This window comes from Puma concolor, chromosome D3, assembly GCF_028749965.1.
Source record: "Puma concolor isolate L17-30 chromosome D3, mPumCon1.1.hap2, whole genome shotgun sequence".
Lineage (NCBI taxonomy): Eukaryota > Metazoa > Chordata > Mammalia > Carnivora > Felidae > Puma > Puma concolor.
The window spans coordinates 18,651,289-18,675,361 of record NC_141678.1 but is presented as its reverse complement, the minus strand read 5'-3'; the positions used below and the strand labels follow the sequence as shown (position 1 = coordinate 18,675,361).

General features: G+C 51.4%; 1 long non-coding RNA gene across 2 annotated transcripts in view; it reads right to left on the bottom strand.

The window, feature by feature from the left end:
- Positions 1-4,667: 4,667 nt before the first annotated feature.
- The window catches only part of LOC147575359 (uncharacterized), a 37,703-nt gene continuing 18,297 nt past the window's right edge, over positions 4,668-24,073 (bottom strand). Inside the window, exons 4-6 of one of the 2 annotated variants that reach the window (XR_015242320.1) lie at positions 22,702-22,754; positions 17,958-18,092; positions 4,668-5,837 (exon numbers count right to left, since the gene is read on the bottom strand). This is a non-coding gene — a long non-coding RNA (uncharacterized LOC147575359). The remainder of the gene's footprint in view (positions 5,838-17,957; positions 18,093-22,701; positions 22,755-24,073) is intronic. The other variant, XR_015242319.1, reaches the window with a different exon arrangement.

The following is a 24,073-nucleotide window of genomic DNA, read 5'->3' as shown; positions in this document are numbered from 1 at the left end:
GGGATTCAGCAGTAATCTAAACACAGTCCTTGACCTTGTGGGGCTCAGGTTTCAAGGGGGGGGGGGGAAGGGACAGATAAGACAACTAGCACTTATCATCCAGGGTAACAGGAGGGAAAAGCATAGAGTAGGCACCTGACCCAGCCAGTGGGCTGGTGCTGGTGAAAAGGCTGCTCAGCAGCCCCTAAAAAATGGCTAGGAGGTAACCAAGGGGAGGGGCGAGGGAAGAGTCATCCTGGCAGAGGGCAATGCCAATGCAAAGGTCCAGTGTCCCAACTGAGGGGGCTGTGAGTGTCCCAAGAGTGGAGGGGGTTCAGAGGCTGAGCTGGGCTGGGGAGGGAGGCGGGGGAGGCAGAGACTAAGCCTTTGTCCTGGGGGGGGGAGAAGGCCTGCCCCAGCCTCCCTCCCCAGCCCCCACCTGCCTCACCTGCCCTTGTTGCCATAATCTAGGCCAGAGCCTGGAGGGAGCCGAGCCCCCATTGGTGCACACCATGTAGGTTTTTCAGAGATAATTTAATCAGAGCTATTAATAAGCAGAAAAGAAAGAGCTCTTTATGCTCCTCCTGGAGAAAAGGGGAAAGACGAAGAAGCACGTGTAACCTTGTTATTCACCCAGCCCTGCCCCCCAAGTACCTAGAGTCTCTCTCTAGGGCAGGCCAGGGAGATGGGGCCAGGAGCCCAGAAGAGGGGGGGCTGAGGAGGCCCAGGGAGCCCTGGGGACTGGCCCCTGCCATGCTCCCCTCTGGCCACCTTGGCGTCCCCTTGATTGTTTGCAGGTGCCAAACTGTTTCCACTGAGGCCTTTGCCCAAGCTGTGCCCTCCGCCTGGAACGCTCTTCCTTCTGCTCTTTGCATTATCATACTTTAGGTCTCAGCTCAAATGTCACATCTGCAGAGAAGCACTTCCTGACCACCCCATCTGCATTATTCCCCGACAGCACCCTCCTTCGCTTTCCCTCCCCAGCGCTGATTACTGTCGGCAACTCCCTGGGCCCTTGTGGGTTGACTTGTTTCTCTTCTGTCTCCCAGCCTAGATTGTCAGCTCTGGGGAGGTGGTGGGGAGGACTCTTTGTCATCATCGGTACTGGATCGCCAGCACGTTGCATAATCACTTGCACAGAGTAGGTTCTATGTCGTTATTTTGCTGACAGAATTGGGGAAGGTTCAAGATGCCTGGGGAGTTGGGAGAGCAGCCAGAAGGTGGTGGGGTCCTTTCCACCTGGCAGAACCCAAGAGAATCTGGGAACCGTTAAACCCCGGAGAGGGAAGGCCCGTGCTCAAAGTCATGCAGCAGGTTTGGGCCAGAGGTGGGACTTGAACCCAGAGCCCTCTCGGGGCATATGGTTTCATTTGAGGCTCATCTCACACACCAGCTGTGTGTTGAGGAGGATTCTGAGGCCTCCTCACCCAGGCTCAGGAGGGAAAGAGGGCTGTGCTGCCATCGATTAGTGACGTCTGCTGAGTCTGGGGTTAGCTGTTGGGGAACCAGCAGCACAGAGGCTATTCCTATGAAGGGGGAGTGTTGAAAGAGCACTGGATTGGGAGTCCTGGGTTTTGTTCCTTCAATCAGCACCACCATCTTATCATGTGACCCCTCTAGACAAGTCAGGCAGCTTCCCTGGGCTCAAGTGAGAGTTGGGACTCTACCTACCCTGGCCCTGCCTATCTCAAGGAAGGACTACAATGAGAAAACAGATATAACATTTCCAAAAGCCTAATGGACTCTGTACACAGAATCAATGATTATTATTGTAAAACAAAGTGACAACAATAGTAATAATTCCCCACTACGGACCAGGCACTGCCCCAGGTACTTTTCATACATGATCTGTAAACCTCGCAGCAAAGCCCATGAAGGGGAACCACTGGCCTGTGTTAGAGACGTGGACCCTGAGGCTGGCGTCAGAGGTCTTGCTGGAGGTGGCAGGGAGCTCCTGGGTGGGCAGCACCAGGATTTGAACCCTGATGGGTCTGTGTGATAGGTTTCTGCCTTAGCCGGAGGCCTGAACAAACAGGAAGCAGCGACCGGATGTGGAGGTGATCCCCCACGACCCCCCGCAAGGTCGATCTCTGCTCTTCTGACCAGCTGGGCCTGGTTCTCCCAGGCTCTGAGTGGCAGGGAGATTTCCAGGGGATTAAACACAGCCCGCCCCGCCCCCCCCCCCTGGCCTGGAAAGGCCACCAGGCCCTCCCAACCCCGCCTGGCAGATCTCCTTTTGTACAAAAAGTTATTGACTTATCAAGGTTAAAATACATTCAGTGCAGGCCAATAAAACAGGGATACCGCCGCATCCCGGCTGTCATGTGTAGCCTGGTTTTCATGGCAACGGGCTCTCTTCTGCACATGAAACGGTTCAGTTGTGCAAAGTTCAGGCGTTACATAAACAGGGAGTTAACAACAGCGGCAGAAATCAATGTCTGGCCAGGCATGGCCTGGGGAGATAGCATTGATTGGGCCTCGCGTTGTCGATAGGCCAGGTGCCTGCTTCCTGCCCGGTGGCCTTGGGCTCCCTCCCATAGCCCCACCCCCAGCTCAAACCCAGAGAGCTCCAGAAAGGTGCCTCCACCCTTGCCCCAGAGCCCCTTCCTGGCGGGGATCCAGCAGGGAGGGGATCTGCTAAGCTGTCTGCAGCTGTTTTGTAAACCATTATATTGCTCCGAGATGCCATTCCCTTGCCTTAAAATAAGTTCACGCCATTGTTAATAGAAAAAGCAGTCCTTTGCCTATTGAACCACCCCCGTGACAAGGAACAATCCCACTGCCTCTATGTTTAGCCATAAAAACCACCCATTTGTCAAGACGTGCCCCAATCGGGTCAAATAGATCAGGACATGAAACCAAACTGGCTGTGTAACTTTCACTAAGTCACTTCACCTCTCTGAGCCTTGGCTTCCTGTTTTCTGAAATGCAAGAATAACAGCACCAACTTCCTGGGGGTAGGGAGGAAGAAACAGCTTTGGGTCTGTGTCGGGAAGCTGGCCCTCTTGTGTCTCTCTTCAACTATAGATCCCAGCAGACACCTAGATGAGGCAGAAAAAGACCCCAGGGGACTAGGAAGTGATGCTTGGGCTCATATCCCAGCTCCACTGCTAGCTGTGTGACCTTAGGCAAGTCACTTTACCACCCTGAGCCTTGGCCTTCCTTCCCTTCATGCAGTATGGGGAAAGTGCCTTCGCAAGAGCGAAGAAGAACAAATGAGCTCAATGTTCTGGGCGCGCAGAAGGTGCCTTGGAAAGATTTCTCAAATCAGATCCTTCCTCCAGTGTTCCAATATCAGATCTACCCACCCTCATAAAATGGAAGATCTCATGGGACTTCTCTCGGGAAAGGAAGGGTTTCAGAGGAAAGAGTTAGCCATTCCATTTCCTGGAAGGTTCTTACGGACAGGGACCTAGTCCTGTTCATCTTTGTATGGTCAATGCTTGGTACAGAGCCCAGGTGTATGGTAAGATGTCAATACGTGTTTATTGAACAAAGGTAAACTCCTCTAGAGAGCCGACTAGACCTTCTCTATCCGGCCTGGGATACAAAGGGATGGGGACAAGGGGACGGCGAGGATGCCTTAGGAGGGTTTGGGGGTGCTTCTAGCCCCACCGTATGGCACAGACAGCCAACTCACTGGCTGAAATTCATACCTCCTTCCACGGAGTGGAGTGGATGCGGGGAAGCAGAGCCCAGCGGGAGGATGAAGCTCAGGGCTACATTTCCAGGCATGGCTGGACGAGTAGCTTTTGCCAGTGAAATGTGAGCAAGCCGAGTGTAGGAAGTGATTATGCCTCTTGTATACAGTTTTCTCTTCTGCCCCGAGGCAGACGATGGACCTTTCCAGGGCGGAGCAGGGCCAAAAGAGGGATGGAGCCCGGGGCCCTAAATCACTGGTGGAGGAAAGTTGCCCACTTGTTGACCAACAGCACGAGCTTTGGACTATTATATGAGAACTGAACCTTTGCTGAGTTGCACCATTAAGACGCCAGGGTCTGTTTGTTACAGCTGCTGTGTTGCTGTTACAGATTCACAGGACTTCCCAGGAAGGACTCAGAACACCTCCCTCCCCCTCCTCTCCCCCAAACACATACCCACCAGTACAGTCCTCTCCGAGTCACGGAATTTTACAGAGCTGAGAGGGGACCCTTATTTAATAAAGCAAGTACAGTAAAATATTAATGGTAGAACACAACTAGTGGATATTTATGTGTTCACCGTAAATGTCTTTCAACTTTGCTGTCTGTTTGAAATGCTTTATAATAAAATGATCGAAAAAATATCTATTCTTTCTTTTTTTTTTTTTTCAACGTTTTTTTTTTTTTTTTTTTTGGGGGGGGGGACAGAGAGAGACAGAGCATGAACGGGGGAGGGGCAGAGAGAGAGGGAGACACAGAATCGGAAACAGGCTCCAGGCTCCGAGCCATCAGCCCAGAGCCTGACATGGGGCTCGAACTCACGGACCGCGAGATCGTGACCTGGCTGAAGTCGGACGCTTAACCGACTGCGCCACCCAGGCGCCCCAAAATATCTATTCTTATAGTTTCAAAATCTTTCTAGGAACCTTACGGTTTTAGGAAGATATGTCAGGGACTACTAGTTTTGGGGGGGGGGAGGTGCAGAGAGAACTCCGGGGTCCATACTCCCCCCTCTGCCCCACCCACTTCAACTACAGCACGACCATATCGGAGTTCAGCATGTGATTTAATTTGAATGAAAGGTTTCCACTGTTCCAGTCATAAAAGCCTGAAAACTGAGTTCAACCCTCTCGTGTTGTAGATGGGGAAACTGAGGTTGAGAGAGACGGTGTAACTCCAGGTTACACAGTGAGCCAGTAGCTGGACTGGAAATGAAACCCAGGTCTCCTGGTCCCCAGGACGGAGTCGTTCTCCATGGCTTCCTGGAGGTTCTCGGTGGTGGGGGGGGGGTGCTCCACCCTGGGGGCTACTTGGACGCAAAGGGGGCGGGTGGGGCACCAGGCAGGACTCCTTCACGTCCTGCACCCTCCAGCTAGAGCCCTCTGCCTTTGGTGGTCTTATATGTTGGGTTCCAAGGTATTTGACCAAACGCTCTGCAGGGAGGGAGTGACTGCGTGGGAGGTGGCGGAGGTGGGCACTGGAGAGGACTTCAGCAGGTCCAAGAGTTTTCTGGAGTGGGACCCTCCTCCTGCCCCCCAGCACCACCCCCTTCTCTCTAGCTGCGGTGAGAAGATGGATGGGAGGAGGCAGGGCTGGAACAGACCAGTCAGGAATGATGGATTTGGGCCCCGACCAGAAGCCCCCAGGGTCATCTGGAGCCACGGGCAGAGGTGAGAGGTCATCCAGCCAGGCAGGTGGGTCAGTAAGGGACAGGGATAGGGAGTCAACTTAGGGGTCTGAGGGCCAGTAATGGAAGGGGTGGGGTATACTCTAACCCTGGCACTCCTCTAGTATAGCTGCCTCATTCATTCATTCATTCATTCATTCTACTATTCCTGTGTGCCCGGCCCGGGCTGGGCACCAGAGTTCCAGGATAAATGGGCACCGTTCCTGCAGGGAGATGGGCAGGAGGGAAATGAACAGCGTCACCTCACCCCACCAATGATCGATCACACGTCTTGGGCAGTTCCCATCGTCCCCCCGAGCTTCAGTTTCCCCATCTGGAAAAGGAGGAGAACCTCGGTTCCAAACCGACGACGTGTGTGATGCACGTGGCACAGAGCTTCGCGTGGAGACGTGGCGACTCCCTTCCCCAGACTTCCAATTAGGAGAAAAGAGAAGGGTCACGTTACCCGACCTGGACTGTTTCGGGGAAGACGAGCGCGAGTTCAAATCTTGACGCGGTGTAGCAGCTGTGGGGCGGTGGGCCATGCTCCTCTGTGGAATAAGCATGGTAATCATAGTGACTGCCTTGCCTGATGGTTATGAGGTTTCAGTGCGGTAATATATGAAAGCATAGGGGCACCTGGTTGGCTCAGTCGGCGGAGCCTGCAACTTCTGATCTCAGGGCTGTGTGTTCAAGCCCCACGCTGGGCATGGAGCCTACTTTAAAAAAAATATATGGGGCGCCAGGGTGGCTCAGTCGGTTAAGCGTCCGGCTTCGGCTCAGGTCATGATCTCGCGGTCCGTGAGTTCGAGCCCCACGTCGGGCTCTGGGCTGACCGCTCAGAGCCTGGAGCCTGTTTCGGATTCTGTGTCTCCCTCTCTCTGACCCTCCCCCGTCCATGCTCTGTCTCTCTCTGTCTCAAAAATAAATAAGTGTTAAAAATTAAAAAAAATAAATATAAATATAAATATAAATATAAATATAAATATAAATATAAATATAAATATAAATATATAGGCACCTGGGTGGTTCAGTTGGTTAAGAGTCCAGCTTCTATTCAGGTCATGATCTCACAGTTCGTGAGTTCGAGTCCCACATCGGGTTCCTCTCTCCTCAGCACAGAGCCTGCTTCAGATCCCCTGTCTCCCTCTCTCTCCTCTCTCTCTCTCTCTCTGCCCCTCCCCTGCTCAAAAGCATGCTTTCTCTCCCTCTCACAAATAAACATTTAAAATAAATAAATGTATATACAATATACATATATATACGTGTGCAAACACACATATAAATATATAAAGAAGAGTGCCTGGCCCACAGCTAACACTCAAGTCAATGTTAACCTTTGCTATCAGTGGTATGATGGACCCTGAGTCTACCAGAGCAGTAAGAACACCATCGTGAATATTACCCTAGTGCTACAGGAGAGCTTGCAGACCATCTGAACCTAGTCTGGTGCCTATACGCCAACCCTGGCCCATCCAGAGGGAAAGCCTGGAGCTCTGGCTTGGATTGGCTTTGTCACCCCCTGCAGGCTCAATGAGAACAGTGCTGCAATTGATTAGCAATGTCTGCTCGGGCAAGGGTGGGGACAGGTACAGGAGGCAGGCCTTCTATTAGCCATTCCCTCTCGCCGGCCCAAGCCCTCCCCTTGTACAGATAGGGAAACTAAGGCTCAGGGAAGAAAACGAGACTCGCTCAGGGCCACACAGGCAGTCACAGACTGGGCTCCTGTGCCCGCCTTCCTGATTCCTCGCTGGGCCCTGGTCTGTGTCATTTAATCCTGTGGAGAAAAGTCATTACTTCTCCATTACATTTCTCAGCCTGTTTTCTGGAAGGGAGTTAATTGATTTAAACTTTTCCAGGATGAGTCTCCCTCCTCCTCCCCTCCCCTGGGCCCCCCGATTCTATTATCGCTCTGCCTCTCGGAAATGAGTAGGTGGCATCTGTGAAGACAGGCACAGACATCTCTAGGCAGGGCCTTGAAGCGGGTGTGAAGAGTGTGGACCTTGCCTGGGGCTGGGTCTTCTGGGGACCTCCACGTTTAATGACAGTAACTGCCAGGATTCAAGCGTGTGGTGTTCCTAATCCCAAGAGTGGTTACTAATTGTGTGCTAGGTGTGGCTCTGAGCGTTCATTGACTGGTCACATCCACCCGATTTACAGAAGGAGAAACCGAGGCAGAGGGATGGTCCCAGAGCTGGGATTCAAACCCAAGACCGCCTGGCTCCGAATTCTTTGTTCTTTACTATTTATAATCACTGCCTCCTTGACTCTGTCAAAACCCAGCCACCCCAAATGCCCTTTCCGATTCTCCCTCCAGATCTGTGGGCTTGACTGCGGGGTGATCACTGACACCCCACTTGATGGATATGGAAACTGAGGCCAAGCTGGGGGATGTGGGGACGGATCCCGAGTCACATGGCAAGTGGGCCAAGGTTCTGTCTTTGTCTGCCCCCGTGGGGAAGAAGCTGAGGCTCAGAGTACGGCTGGTGTGGCGATCTTCCTGGCTGATTCATCTTCCAAGCTGAAATATTTATTTATGCACCCCATTTAATCAGGATATGCCGTAATTAGCAGCAGATTTGTGCCTCCTGCCTGTGGTATTATTTATTTCGGGTTCTGGGCAGCCACTTCCCTGGGCCAAGTGTGCACTGGGCCTGGATTTCAATCAGATGGGGCCATGGCAGAGCTGTCCCGGGGGACCTCACGGCGGCAATGCCCCCCTCGGAATGATAAATGAGCCCGCAGACAGCAGAAATGCTGCCCAGCTGCTCTGGGGGGCTGGCGTGCGCAGGGTGGGGAAGGGATGTTCTCACCAGTCCCAGGATCCTGTCACCAAGGCACTCCCCCTCCCCCAGTGCCAGACAATAGCCTGGCATCCCCAACCTCAGAAAGAAACAACCAAGAGAGACAGCTCCACGTGGGCCCCACTGCTGTCCTGCCTCTGGAATCCCAAGGCTGGAAGGAACTCGGAGGGGCCACCTGTCCCTATTGCTGTCTTAGTTCACATTTTCATCTCGGCATCTCTTGGCCTTGACCGTGGGGAATGCGCTCCTCTCCTCGCAGCCCCCATGGCTGGGAAGTTCCTTCTGCTGTCTAACTTTAGTCAAGGGGAAAGCATTTGCGCCTCTGTCCGTAGGTGACTCCATGAATGACACCCTCTGTCGCTGTCTAGAAAGAGGTGGAAGGCACAGGAAGGGTGGGGGAGGGTGGCAAGGGGTTCTTTGGATGCTAAAGGGAGTGGCACAGAAATAAAAGCTAACCTTTATTGTGCTAAGGCCTTTACCTGTGTTTGGGTGAGTTTCTTAACCTCTCGGGGCCTCTGTTTGCTCGACTGCGTAATGGGGATAACAGCAGGAGATACCTCCTGTGATTGCTGCGAAGATTGAAAGAGTTAATCACTCAGCGCCCCTAAAAAGTACCTGACACACAGCAGGTGCTCAATAATCATGCACTGTTGTTATTATTTGGTGGTTGATTCTTACACGACCCCGGGCGCGTCAGATCCACCCCATTTTACAGACGGGGAAACTGAAGCCAATGCCTTTGGCCCTCACCATCCTCGTTTTCCAGATGGGGGAACCGGGGTCCGGGACCCCAGGGAGCCCCTCAAAGGCTGCTTCCTGCACGCTGAGGGCTCTGTGGGTGGTCCCCTCCCCCGCTTTGTCGCTTTGTCCTGGGACCCATCCAGAAGGAGGGGACATAGATACTGACCTCGCCGGGTGCTTTGGGAATCAAGCGAAGCCATCTATGGGAGGCACCCAGCATGACCCTGGCAGGGAGAGAAGCCCCGACTAGGGTTGGAACCTCGTCCTCTGGCTACAGAGGAGCTGAGTCCTGAGGTTGGCTCACAGGGGCTCCAGGAGAGTGTTTCTTGGATTGTCAAATGATCATAGAGAAGCTGGCACAGCTCCCGGGGGGGGGGGGGGGGCGGGGGACGGGGGTGTCAATTAGGCCAGATGCCCACAGGGAGATCCCGTCGCGGCTGGCCTAGTTGGGACAGGGTTTTTGGCCGACCTTCCACCAGGGACTGCTGCTTCCAGGCCAACTGTCCTAATGAGGTCAGCGAGAGATGTGGCTGTAACAGGTGGGGGAGGAGGTGCGGGGGGACTGTGCTTGGGTCTCATGTTGCAGATAAGGAAACTGAGACTCGGTGAGGGGAGGTGATTTGCTGGGGGGCACAGTTTGTAAACCTTGGAGGCTCTGGGAGGGTCCCTGATGCCCACATCCACCAAGCTGGTCCAGATCCAAAGTGTCTTTGCTGTGTGGCCTTGAGGGAGTTACTCAACCTCTCTGAGTCTCCCTTGCCTCAGGTGTCATAATGGGAATACTACCTATGTGGGGATGGGCGTGGGGCGATTCTGGAAGTGAGCTGTTGCCCTGCTCTGCTCAGAGGATTCTGACCTTGAAACAGAACAAAGGAGTTTGGTGGGGGAGGTCCCTTCTGTGTCCCTTCTCACTTTTCCCAGGCTCTTCACTCTGCCTGAAAAGCCCTTCCCCGCCCCCTTTCCAGGCTAACTTCTCATGTTTGGGTCCCATCTCAATTGACACCTCCACCAGGAAGCCCTCTCACTGCCCCTCCTCCACATATGGGGTGAGTCTCACTTCTGCGCTCCCCCTAGCCTCTCCTTTGATCTCGCCTTCCTCACTGTTAGTTCCATGGGGGCAGGCACCCGGATTATCTGGTTTGCATCGCAGATCTGGCATCCAGCATGGGGCCTGGGCACGTGGCAGGTGCTAATAAATGTTTGTCTGATGACTGACTCACTCACTGAATAACTGAATGAGGGAACCAGTTAACAGAACTCCCTGACATGCTTCTATGGCTTGAGCGCATGTCTCCCCCTAAAAATCCATATGGTGAAAACCTAATGCCCAAGGTCACAGCATTGGGACGTGGGGACTTTGGGAGATGACAAGGTCCTGAGGGCAGAGCCTTTGGTAATGAGCTCCCTGCCCTTATAAAAGAAGCCCCAAGGGGCCCCTGGGTGGCTCTGTCGGTTAAGCGTCTGACTCTTGATTTCCGCTCAGGTCAAGATCTCGTGGTTCCTGAATTTGAGCCCCTTGCTGGGGAGTGCGGAGCCTGCTTGGGATTCTCTCTCTCTCTCTCTCTCTCTCTCTCCCTCTCTCTCCTCTCTCTGCCCCTCCCCTGTTCTCTCTCTCTCACTCTCAAAAAAAAAAAAAAAAAAAAAAAAAGAGAGACCCCCAAGAGCTCCCTCACCCCAACAGTCATGTGAGGACAAGTGAGAAGTCAGCGACCCTAAAGACAGCTCTCACCCCACCCTGCTGCCTCCCTGACATCCAACATCAAGCCTCCAAAACTGTGAGAAACAAATTTCTGTTGTTGATAAGCCTCCAAAGCCCTGGCATTTTGTTAACAGCAGCCCGAACCGACTACAACACATGCCCACCTCTCCCGGTTCCCAACCTCCACCCCTCTTTGCAGAGAACCAGGAAGCTGGCAGCTTGAGTGGCGACAGCTAAATTTGAATCCCCCATAACGGCAGCTGCACAGATGTAAAGCCAGGCTCTCAGCTCGGGGAGCTCATTTGCTTTCTCCAGAATGGCCCTGGTCAGGTAGGTGCTGCTGGGGAGAAGCCGGCTTTGGGCTATTCACCTTTGGCGCCTACGGGAGCAGCAGAAAAGGCTGATCTGGAATCACACAAGGCCTTCACCACCTTGGGCCATAGTTTTCTCATCTACGAAATGGGCCTACCATCCTGGAGCTGCTGTGCGTGCTTAGGGAAGACCCCAGGATGGGCGGGGGGATCCATGCGGGCATAGTCTGTCCCAGACTGGGCTTCCTCACCCAAGGGGGGGCCCAGGCATCAGCTCCCAGTGTGCTGCTTTGAGGGACCCTCACCATCTGCCAATCCTGTCCCTCTTTCCCCCTCCACGCAGATGCTCAGATCTCCCGATGGAAATTTCCACTGGGAGAAGGGCTGCAAGTTTCTATGGTCATTTACTGAGCACCTACTGTGGCCCATCTGACTACACAGACAAGATCAATCAAAAACCCCCTCCCAGCTGGGGCCGCATGGCATGGGGGCAGAAGGGGAAGTAATTTGGGGGGGGAGTAGGAGACAAAGAAAAGAAGCCCCCTGTAGAGACCACTGATGAGGTTTTTTGCTGTCTGGTTAACAGTAATAATCACCCAGGAAAGGTTTTAAGCCCTTACCAGGCGCCATGCCCACCAAGGCCTCCCAGCAACTGTCTTAGGACAGGTTCAAAATGTCTCTCCATTTTACAGATAAGGAAACCGAGGCTCAGAAAGGTGCGGTGGTGCTTTTGGAAGGCACCCAGCTTGGAAGTTACAGCACTGTGATCTGAATCCTGGTAATGTCAAAGCTTATGCTCCTTGGCCAGGGGCCTCGTATGGAGATGATCAGGAAACGTTTGTTGATTGACTAACGGAAGGAAGGAAGGAAGGAAGGAAGGAGAAATGATTTAATGAATGAATGGCCAGCCAGCTCTAGGATGGCTACTGGGGGCTGGCAGAGCCTGGAGAGGAAACTCTAAATCCAACCCAGGCCCCTGCTGATCTCCCACAGGGCCTTGCCCCCCACAGGGTGGAGGTGGGTGGCCATCCGGTGGCAGAGAAGGGGTAGAGGCCCAACTCCCCCAGCCTCTGTCCTGCCCCCGAATGCTTGCACTGTTTGTGACTTATTGTTTAACTTTACAAGCTCCTTGGCTTTTATGAGGGTTATTTATAAAGCTCTGGGCTTTGATCCGCAGCATAAAAAAGCAAACTCCTGTGTTTGAAAATGTCACTGGGGATTAGGGAGCCTTTGAAGTCCCCTCCCTGCAGGCAGCACCCGCCCAGCTTCCCCTCCAGAGGGCCTCTAAGCCTGGGAGCCCTGCCCAGGGCCTAGGGGCCCTCCTCTGCGGTGCAAGTGGCCCCTGGCCAGACGACTGACAGGTTGGGGTCCCCTCCCCCCTGGAGCACTCCACCCAGCTGGGCACTGTTCCCAGCCCCAGTCAGGACTGAGCCTTCCTGATCTCCAGATGTTGGCAACATCTGTCTCTCACATTTCTGGACAGCCAGAGGCTGCTATCTCGCATCCCTGAGCCCAGAACTAGGGACTGTGGGGGTTTAAAAAAATGGATTATTATTACCGGCTTATTAGGAGGGAGGGGGGCAGGGAGTGTAAACAGGCAGGTAGGACAGAAAGAACAGCTCTCAGTGTGGCAGGTGACTATCCCCTTCCTCCTAGCCCTGGGGTCTAGCCTTCCACCCTGCCTGCTCCAGAGAGACCCCTCAATTGTTTCTCTCCTCTTCAGTCAGGTGACAGCTGGAGTGGTTCAGACGAGCTCATGGGGGGGGGGGGGGTGGGGACGGAGAGAGGGACACAGCAGACAGTCTAGAGAAGCAGCAATGTTTCCTGCTCCCTGCTTGGTTCCCAGAAGGAGGAACGGGATGACTTGGCCCGGGGCCGTTCAGACATTCTCAGTGGCTTCAGTGTGTCCAGGGCTTTCCCCCCCCCCCTCTGTTTTTTGCAGGACCTTCAAGCACCTCGGTAGGAGATAGCCAGGGCAGGAGGTGAAGTCCCAGCTTGCACCTTCTCTGAGCTGTGTGATCTCCGGCAAGCCCTTGCCCTCTCTGAGCTGCCCTTGCCCAATTTCCAAAATGGGGAGGCCCATCCCACTCAGGGTAGTATAAGGACCTCATGAAGTCAGTCCTGGGAGCATGGGGGGGGATGCTTGGTAGCCCTGGAAGGAACCAGTCCTGGCTTCCTTCTCCAGACCCAGAGAAGCTGGGGCCCCAACCAAGAGCGTCCTCAGCCAAGGCCCTCCGTCTGGCTCTCTGCCCAACTTTCTCCCGGCTTTCTACCAGGGCGGTGGAGGCGGGGCCATGTGAGTGGGTATGTGAACAGGTATGTGAGGAGCATGACCTGGTGAGTGATCAGACGAACTGTGGTCCACTCGTACCTTGGAGTACTCCTCAGCAATAGAAAGGAATGAAGCCCTGACACAAGCAACATGCCTGAACCTCAACACCAAACCCAGCCACTGTATGTTTGCACCTGCTATGCCATCTGCCTGCAAAGCTTCTTCCCTTACCCACCAACCCCCCCCCCGACCCCTTTACCTGGCTAAACTCCCCCTCCACCTTTACAGCCAGACTCAAAGACTAGGTATTGTGTGACGTGTATGAAATTCCAGAAAAGGCAAAAGGGTAGTGACCGAAAGCAGATGGAGGGTGGCCGGGGGTATGCCAAAGTGTAAGGATGGGAATGGAGCACAAAGGAGCAAGAGGGAAATTCTGGGGGTGATGGAAATGTTCCGTATCTTGATTGTGGTGTCGCTTACATGACTATATTCATTTATATAGAAATTGCATGCTTTTTTTTGTTTTTTTGAGAGAGAGAGTGCGCGCATGCACGCACACGAGCAGGGGAAGGGTAGAGGGAGAAGGAGAAAGAGAGAGAGAGAGAGAGAGAGAGAGAGAGAGAAAGAGAAAGGGAGAGAGAATCCCAAGAAAGTTCCACACTCGGTGCAGAGCCCAATGTGGGGCTCGATCCCACGGCCCTGTGAGCATGACCTGAGCTGAAATCAAGAGTCGGATGCTCAACGGACTGAGCCACGCAGGCGCCCCCAAGTTATATGCATTTGTATACATTTGTACACTCACCCAGTTGCACGCTTATCATCAGTGAATTTCGTTGTGTGGAAATCACATTGCCAGAAAGCGAAACGATTACAGTAAAAAAACCCACCAGCAAGTAGAAAACTAATCCTCCTGGAAGAACATGAGACTGAAAAGGAAACAAGCAAAACCCTCTCCTAAGTTCAATTCTTCTCTGCAGAAGCAACAATGTATTCATTCATGAAATCACTCAACTAATATTTAGTGACTATCTACTATGTGCCAAGCACCAGGGCAGTTACCCTTTTTTTAAAATTTTTAAAAATGTTTATTTTATTTTTAAGAGAGAGAGAGAGTGCTAGTAGGGGAGGGGCAGAGAGAGAGGGAGACACAGAATCCGAAGCAGGCTCCAGGCTCCGAGCTGTCAGTACAGAGCCCAACGCGGGGCTCGAACTCACGAACCACAAGATCGTGACCTGAGCTGAAGTCGGAAACTTAACCAACTGAGCCACCAAGGTGCCTCTCCCTCATACTTTTTAAAGGCTGTATGAGGGTCTACCGAAGGGATGAACCACATTTATTAAACCTGTTCTTTTTTTTTAAGATTTTATTTTTAAGTAGTCTCTACACCCAACATGGGGCTCGAACTCACAACCCTGAGATCAAGAGTCACATGCTCCACCAACTGAGCCAGCCAGGCGCCCCCAAACCTGTCCTTTCTTGATGGATGTTATAGTAGGTTCTGTGTTTCATTTTGTATCATCCACAGCACTGTAGTGAACATCCTTGTACAAGAAAGTGGCCTTATTCACAGGGCAAATTCCTGGGGGTCAAAGAATCTTTGCACTTCAAAGCGTGAAAAAAATCAAAATTTAAATCTCTCAGGTCAGCCCTCTACTTGACATTTAGATGTGTTTCCACTCCTTTTAGACAATGAACCTGTGCTGACAGCACAGAGCCTGCTTGGGATTCTCTCTTTCTCCCTCGCTGCTCCTCCTCCACTAGTGCTTTCTTGCTTTCTCTCAAAATAAACACTAAAAAGAAAGAAAGAAAACGAACCCACATCCCCACTTGTACCGCCAAGCTGCACAGTTCTGCCCTTATCAATTCCTCTAGGTTCATCTCACTCTGTGCTCTAGCTACAGTGATCTCTCTCCCCCACCACAGGGCCTTTGCACCTGCTATGCCAGCTACCTGCAAAAGTTCCTCCCTCCCCCTTGTCTCCTTCACCCTGCTAAACTCTCCTTTATCCTTCAGACTTCATCCTACAAGAAGCACTACTTCCTCCAGGGAGCCTTCCCTGATCACTCTGATGGGGCATGTCCCTGTAACAGCTCTCAGAGACTCTGTTTCTGACTCTGTTGCTTCCCTTCAAAGCACTGATATTCACTGATGAAGAAATTCGTGTTTTTAGGACTCTGTGAATAATGCCTGTCTCCCCACTAGACTATAAGCTCCATAGGGCAGGTCTTGGGTTGGACCCTGGGACAAGGATTGGCATGCAAGGGATTGTTTAAGGAAGTGATCTCACGGGAGATGAGTAAGGGAGTGGGGGGAGCAGGACAGGGGACAGGAGAAAGCCAAGGAGGGTGCCATCTTAGGCAAAGCCCCATGGAGGGTGGCTTCAGCCCGATCTCACACAGGAGCTTGGGAGTGTGAGTTACACCACACAGTTATCGGGACCTGAGTCAAGGGAGCTGGCCCGTCACCCACTGCCAGCCATTGACTAGGAGCCGCCCCAGCCTGGGGGTGAGGGGGTTCTAACCCCCTGGCTCTCTGCACGTGCCAGCAAAGTGGCTCCGGCAGCTGGAGGATGGTTCTCTAAAGGAGTCACAAACGTAGGCAAATGGAAGGAAAGCACACAGAAGCTGGTGGAGGGGCACACAGAAGTGGCCAAAGGGACCCTAGGGGGATCTGAGCGGGGCACTAATTGTACCCGCTGCAGGCGATGTCTATCTTCTTCTCTACCCCAGGCACCTAGTCCAGTGCTTGGCATGGAGCGTGCCCTCAAGAAAGACTTGGTCAGTAAGTGAATGAGCCCCGGAATGAACGTGAGCGGAGGGAGAGCCTTTAGCCAGAAGGAATCACATAAACGAAGGCCCAGGAGTGGAACTAGGAACCAACCGTTCAATTGTTAGAAGCCGTGCGAGCCAGTTGTCAAAACAGTATTTCTGACACCAACTGCTGCTTGGTAATCCGATCCAGGTCTGACGCTCCACCGCCCGGAGTTAGCGTCAGACCCGATGGGTGAAGGGGCATGTATCCCAACAAGACCGCAAGGTCACGACCAAATGGGTGCAGATTCGGGGAGTCTCGAAACTCCCTTCAGCGTTGAGACTTTGCTGGAGCAGATGGTAGACAGAGCTCAGAAAAGCACTATACTCAAGATTACAATTTTATTATAAAGGATGAAATCAGGATCAGCCTAAGGAAGGGTGAGGTCCGGGAGGGCCCCAAACTCGGAGCTTCCGCGCCCTCTCCCCATGGAATCTGGGCTCAACACCCTCCTGGCGCATCAATGTGTTTAGCAACCAGGAAGCTGTACTGAGCTGCAGCGTCCAGAGTTTTTATGGGGGTCCCGTTACCTAGGCAGGGTTGATTGAATCATTGGCCATGTTTTTGAGCTCAAGCTCCAGGCCTCCCCCTGCCCCTTTGGAGAAGAGGTCCTGAAAGCCCCAGCCTTCTAATCACATGGCCGGTCTTTTCTGGTGACCGGCCCCATCCTGAGTCACCCCATCTCTTAGCATCAACTCCGGTGTGATCCCAGGGGCTCACAAATAACACATTCTCCCCATCACTTCAGAAAGTCCAAGGATTGTCTTCCTCTCAGGAACCAGGGACAAAGTTCAGCCACTTTTTTTTTTTTTTACACAACACACAGTGATTACTGACATTTAAATTATATAAACTTACAGCTAAGTCAATCATATTATAACTAGTAAATACTCAAAACTCATCATTTCTTTTCTTTTCTTTTTTTTAATTTTAGAGAGGGGGAGAGAGAGCGTGCATGAGTGGGGGAGAAGGACAAAGGGAGAGAGAGAGAGACAGAGAGAGGATCTTAAGCAGGTCCATGGTCAGCACAGAGCCTGACGTGGGGCTCAGTCTCACAACCGTGGTATCGTGACCTGAGCTGAAATCAAGAATTGGACACGCGACCGACTGAGCCACTCAGGTGCCCCCTTAATGCTTTAACTACATTGTGCTACTTGTATGCACTTGAAGTCATCTTTATAACGTAAATGCTATACAGTGGAATCTGTGCATCTCTCCCCAAGCCCACGTTCACCAACATGTTGGTAGGTTTGAAATCACAGTATCTGACCGTCGGCAGATAATTGATAAATGGCAAATGTTATCAATGGGGCCTTAACTTACCCGTAGGTTGCTCATCTACCCTTAGGAAGTGGCTTAGTCAGTTGATCGTCCCACCTCAGCTCAGGTCGTGATCTCAAGGTCTGTGGGCTTGAGCCTGGCGTGGGCTCCGTGTTGACAGTGTGGAGGCTGCTCCGAATCCCCTCTCTCTTTCTCTGCCCCTCCCCCACTCACGCGCGCGCGGGCGCGCGCGCGCGCGCGCGCGCACACACACACTCTCTCAAAATAAATAAATAAACTTAAAAAGGACAGGAAGTAATGGAGACAATGTTAACGCAGATGAAAAAAAGTGTGTTCTGTTTATAGCCACGAGCTGGGAATAGCGCAAAGAAACTGAAGAGATATTCTTCCAGTATTCAGAAACCATTAGGCAATTGAGCGAAGAAGTTGCTCACGTCACCGACACGGGAGTGAAGTTTTGATGTCCACCTTCACTGTCCCACTTTCAGCCTGCCCACTCGCACTTACGTGAAAATAGCAACCAAGATTCAAGGCTGAGCTACCCTTTGTTCAACACGTCCGACTATAGGCTGGCTACTGATGCCAGAGTTTGGCAAAAATCAATGAAAAGCGTTTTACGAGGATCAATTCGTTCTAGGAATTTACAGTAAAGACAAGTGTATATTTTGCTATTATTTTAAAATTGCGTGCCACATGTCAATATCAATACACTATGTATCAGTGAAAGTGATAATTAGGCACATACACGCACCTATCATGCAGACCGGTTTCTCTCCAGACAGCTGGGACTAAGCTTCTGTGATCGGCAGGCCGGATGGAGAGGAAGGGCCAGCACACCTGAGGAGCTGAGTTTGGAGATGAGGCCCGGTGCAGACAGAGCAGGAGCCTGAATGCCAAGGTCAGAGAGGGAGACAACCTAGTCTAAGTCACACAGCCAGGAAGTGGCAGGGCTGGGTTAATCCGAGGGTTATAGTGGGGACCTCCCTCTGTCCCGGGTCCTCTGCGTTCCCCTCCCACCCAGGGCTCCAGCTCACGTATCTCAGGGGCAAACCTGGGGTGGCTTGGGCGTGCCAGGTTAACCTAGCCCAGCCTGGGAATCCCACAAACAGAGCCATTTGTCAGGTCTCTCGTGTGCCAATTAGTAGGGCACGAGCCCGATTAGTCCCTGTGGCATGGCGGATTGGGGGGAATTAACCAGGCCAGAGGCGGTGGCAGGGAGGGGGAGGATAGGAAGGGGAGTGGAAACGGGGCTGAAGGACCCGGGTGGATCATTCCTTACAAGTGGCCACCCAGCCAGTGGGAGGAGCAGCCATAGCTCCTGGGAGATGCCAGTGGAGGGAGTCATTCTGGGAGATCAGGAGGGCCTGCCCACCCTTCCCTAGAAAGACAGTACTAGTTTTGAGATCCAGGTGGCTCAGGGAATGACCACAGACGGGGCCCTGCCTTCCACACCTGGATTTCAGAAGGTGGGGGGTGGGGGAAGAGAGGGGCTAAGTGGGGTAGGAGGGGATGTTCTAGGGCAGCTGAGCAGACTGAATGAAGTCCCATCTCCCCTCCTCGCTGGCCCCAGCTTCTCTGGGAGAATGTCAGGAACTGTCTCTCACCTGCTGAAGCTGGGCTGGCTGTTCCTGGCACGTAGAGCCCTGGGGACCCTACCTGGAAAGTGTCATCTTAGAAGCTGGGTTCTCAGCCCCTGCCAGTGTGCTTGCCTTTGATTTATTTTTTAAGTTTATTTATTTATTTTGAGAGAGACAGAGACAGCGGGAGTGAGGGAGGGGCAGAGAAAGAGAGAGAATCCCAAGCAGGCTCCACACTGTCAGTGCAGAGCCCGATGCAGGGCTCAAACTCATGAACCATGAGATCATGACTTGAGCTGAAACCAAGAGTCAGACGCTTAACTGATCGATTGAGCCACCTGGGGGCCCCTGTGCTTGCCTTTTAAAATGTGTTTCCACTGAGAGTTCAGGAAGCCCATGTGGAGGCTTTGTTGACATTAGGAAAAGGCATCCCATTCGGGCAGACCAATTAGGAAAAATCACCCTTTTGGGTACAACAATTACCAAAAGGCTGCATTTTCTCTAGGCTCTTGAAGGCTCTTGGTATAAGCCTCAGCTAGTGGACATCAAGCTGAATTTCAGATACTTTTGACCTCCAATCCCACCGCCTCAACCAGGTGCCTGTGGGTAGAGTACAGCTGGACAAGGGTATACTGCAGCCCTGTTCCCACCTTTGCACCCCCAGGGACTGCCTCGGTCCCCTGCGACACCACGGAAAGAGCAGGGACTCCGTAATCAGCTAGCACTGGATCCGAACCCCTGCACTGCCGCTAGCTCTGTGTGTGCCCTTCCCCTCCCGTCTTGGGACCTCTGTTTCCACATCTCTAAAATGGGAATGGTAACAGCTCTTCTGTCCCAGGGCTTGTGGATGATTGAAGGAGATGACGTGTGGGGAGGTCTCCGTACATATTTGGGCCTGGATTCCCTGGCAGCAGTCCAGATCCTGGCCTGAACCCTCCTGAGATCCAGGTCTGCCCATCTCTCTCCCTGTGGCAGAGGAAGAACCGGACTGGGGTCCGATGACTAATGAGCCTGGTGGATGGCCTGAGGACTGGGCCTGAAGGCTGGGTCTGGGGCAGCATGTGACAGGAGTCAAGACCCAGCCCTCAGAGTCCTTGGCTTTTTGGGGGTCATGGACCCCTTTGGGCATTTGTTAGAAGCTATGGACTCCCTACCCAGAAAAAAGTTCATCTGCACACACACAGTTTTGTGTATTATTCAAGGGGTTCCAGAACACAGTAAAACCTATCCGTGGGCCCCAAAAAACTCCCACCCTACAAGCAGAGGCTCTGCTCTCCCACCTCCAGAGGGGGCATCAGGGCACTGGATTCTTCCACAGGACAAGAAGAGAAGAAGGAAGGAAGGAAATTGGCATCTAATGAGCTGACTTTACATGTATTAGCTCATCTAAGGCTCTTGGCAATCCTGAGATATAGTAACTAGTCCCTTATGACAGATGAATAACCTGAGACTCGAAGAGTCTAAAAGACTTGTCCAAGATCACACAGCTGGTGACAGGGCCAGGACTTGCATCTTTGTTGTCTGATTTCAAAGTGATTCCGCTACTAGTCGAGGCAGAGGCTTTTTCCTCATGGGCAAATGCCCAGCTTACAGAAAGAAGGGAGTCAAGGCCTGGTGTTTCTGCTCCTTCTGTCTGTTCATCTATCCATGTATCCATCTCACCTATGCATGCGTGCATCCATCCATCCATCCACCTATTCATTCATCCACCTACCAACCTGCTCATCCATCCATGCATCATCTATCTATCCATCCTCCCACCTATTCACTCATCTACCTACCAACCCACTCATCCATCCATCCATCCATCCATCCATCCATCCACGTATTCACTCATCCACCACCACTCTTCTCATCCATTCATCCATCCATCCACCCACCTACCAATCCAACTACCAACCTGCTCATCTATCTGTCCATCCATCCATCCATCCATCCATTCACCCACCTACCCACCCACTCACCCACCTATTCACCCATCCACCTACCAACCTGCTCATCCATCCATCCATCCATCCATTCATCATCTATCCATCCATCTTCCCACCTATTCACTCATCTACCCACCAACCTTCTCATCCATCCATCCATCCATCCATCCATCCATCCATCCATTCAACCATCCATCCACCCACCTACCAATCCAACTACCAACCTGCTCATCTGTCTATCCATCTATCCATCCATCCCTTCACCCACCTACCCACCTACTCACCCACCTATTCACCCATCCATCTAACAACCTGCTCATCCATCCATCATCCATCCATCCATCCACCCACCCACCCATCCATTCATCTATCCATCCATCCGTCTATCCATCCATCCATTCATCTATCCATCCATCCATTCATCTATCCATCCATCCACCCACCTATTCACCCACCCACCTACCAACCTACTTATCCATCCATCCACCTACCAATCCACCTATCAACCTGCTCATCCATCTATCCATTCATCCATCCACCTACCAATACACCTACCAATCTGCTCATAGATCCATCTACCAACTACAAATCCTTCAGACTCATCTCACCCACCCATCCACCCATCTATCCATCTGTTCATCATCCATCCTTCCATTATCCAACAACATTCCCTTAGCACCTCCTCAGTGCTAATTTCTAGAGATAAAGATGAGAATAAAGCATCATCTTTGCTTTTAAGAACTTCTGGTCTCCAGGGGAAGATGAGATACATAGTTAGATTATTTTCTCATCTGTGTCTTCCCCACCCTACCCCAGGGTGTCAGGAAAAGAAATGTGGGAAATGTTGCCTATTAGATCCCCCTCTGGGTGATTCACTACTCACATTATTGGCACATTAAAAGATCTGACAAGTCCTACAGTCAAGATCTCTTTTCAACCCTTTTCAACCACTATTACCCCAAATGACTTGTCTCTAGAACCTATTTTAAGAGGATTGCCTGTTAAAATCCCATGGAATGAGATTGTCTCAGAATAGAATTGGGGAAATGCTGATACACCAAGGAAAAAAGAACCAAGTGTCACTTAAAAAACAGAGTAGTATTGGATTATAAGCCGAGGTATAAAATAAATACCAACGAGCCCATACCGATATTAATAAATGACTGGACTGATAAACAAAAGGGAGAATATACAAATCTCCTGTGCAGAAGAATTCCAAATAATTTATGTAGATCCTCTGCCTTCGAGGAGGGGGAGCATAACTCCCCAGTGTTTCAGTCTAAAAATACAATATGCAAAGAAGGGGAAAGTGGAGAAGCCGGGCAAACACTACACCAGCCACGTGATCAACATTAAGCTTGATAGTGATATCTCAAACTCATAGTATGTGCCCCTGATGGGAAGAGAGTGGCTCTTCACCTCCGTGGCTTCTTAAAACACATAACCTCAGTCCAATTAAGAGAAAAATATCAGACAAATCCCAGTTGAGTTACATTCTACAAAATACCTGAACAGTACTCCTTAACATTGTCCAAGTCATCAAAAACAAGGACAATCCAAGAAACTGTCGCAGCCAAGAGGACACTAAGAAGAAGTGACCACTGTATGCAGTGGGGCATCCTGGGTGGGATCCTAGAGCAGAAAAAGGACGTTAGGTAGAAACCAAAGAAATCAGAATGAAGAATGGGGTTTAGTTAATAATAATGTATCAATATGAGTTCATTAATTGTGACAAATGTAAGATGTTAATAACGGGGGAAACTGGGTGTGGGGCATGTGGGAAATCTTTGTTTTATCTGTGTAATCTTTCTGTAAGTCTAAAATTGTTCTGAGATTAAAGATTATTTAAAAAATAAGTAAATAAAGAAACAAGTGAGCAAAATTCAGCAAGTGAGGTACAGGGTTTAAGGAACAGCCTGGGGGAGACAAGGAGTTCCGGTTAGGAGAAGAGGTCTGAAATCAGAGAAGGCTAAATTCTGTAACTCACCTACTGCATGACTCTGAGCAAACTGGTTAATCTTTCTGAGGTTATTTCTTCATCTGTAAATGGAGATTTAAAAATGCCGTATTAGTTGATTTGGATTAAATGAGGCATTGCGTATAGAGTCCTAGGCACCAATAAACATCGTGGGACCGTTAGACTTACTGTCTTGTTATCTTTGGCAGGTGTGGAGGATCTGGGAAGGCTGCAGGGAATGGGGTTACTGGCACCCACCCTTGGAGAACTGGTAAGATATAGGTTGGGAGTGGGAGGTCAGTTTTCCCCAAAGCAGAGAGGTCCTTTCTTCTATCCTAGCGCCTACCCTTTGGTTCCAGAGCAGAGCTAAGTGGCCTGGGAGGAGATAGAGACCTCACAGATAGGCTTCTGACTTCCCACCCCAGCTATGGCCCTGGCTTGCCCTTCCGTCTGCCAGGGTCTCTGGGCTAAGTAATCGCTAATTCCTCCCTGATGAAGCACCTGTATCTGTAAGCAAATGAGCTGGCAGGTGGCGGCCCGGATAAAATATGACCTGCTCAGCAGGGGATTTGCTTACCAGTCGGGAGGCAGCCCATCCTGCTGCCTGCAGCCTGGAGGCCTCCTGGATAAAGCATAAATCACCGGTGCCCACAGGGCAGGCGAGAGGGCAGGAGGCACCTGGAAGAGTAAATGCCCCCTCCCCGGCCTCAGGCTTATGGACACTTTCTCAGTGGCTTACGGAAAAGAACCAGAACCGGGAATCAAGGAGACAAGGGGAATTCATTCTAGCTCCACCACAAACTTGCTGTGAAGCCTTGGGAGAGTCACTTTCCCCTTCTGGGCCTTAGTTCTCAACTCCAAGAAAGAGCTGTTCTTTCCCTCATGGATTTGCTACAAAGAACATAGAAGAAACTGTATGGAAATACACAATATTTGTTACAATCTTGATGATTATTATGTTGTTACTATGTTGCTCCCACAGAAACCCCAGGGATCAGAGCTCAGGGGCTGGTAAGTTTCTGGTGGGCTGGTAGCTTTAGGGAATTATCTTCAAGGCTATAGTATCTATCGACAGAAAACTGATCAGAGACCTTTCCAAGGAGGCAGCATGATATATGGAAAACCAGAAGTTCCGGAGGCATCGGAACTTGTTTTGAATCCTACAGCTGTCACCCATTAGCTGAAAGGACTTGGGGAAATCACCTTTCCCCTTTGATCCTCAGTCAACTGATCTATAAAGCAGAATGAAGAATATAATCTTTTAGGTTGTGGTTATAAGGTATAAACAAGATTACATTCCAGAGAGGCTGGCTCATAAGTAGCTCCCTGATAAAGGCTAGTTCGTCGAGGCTGAACCAGGTTTACAAATCAGATTTCCTAACTTTCTACTCAGCTCTTTGCT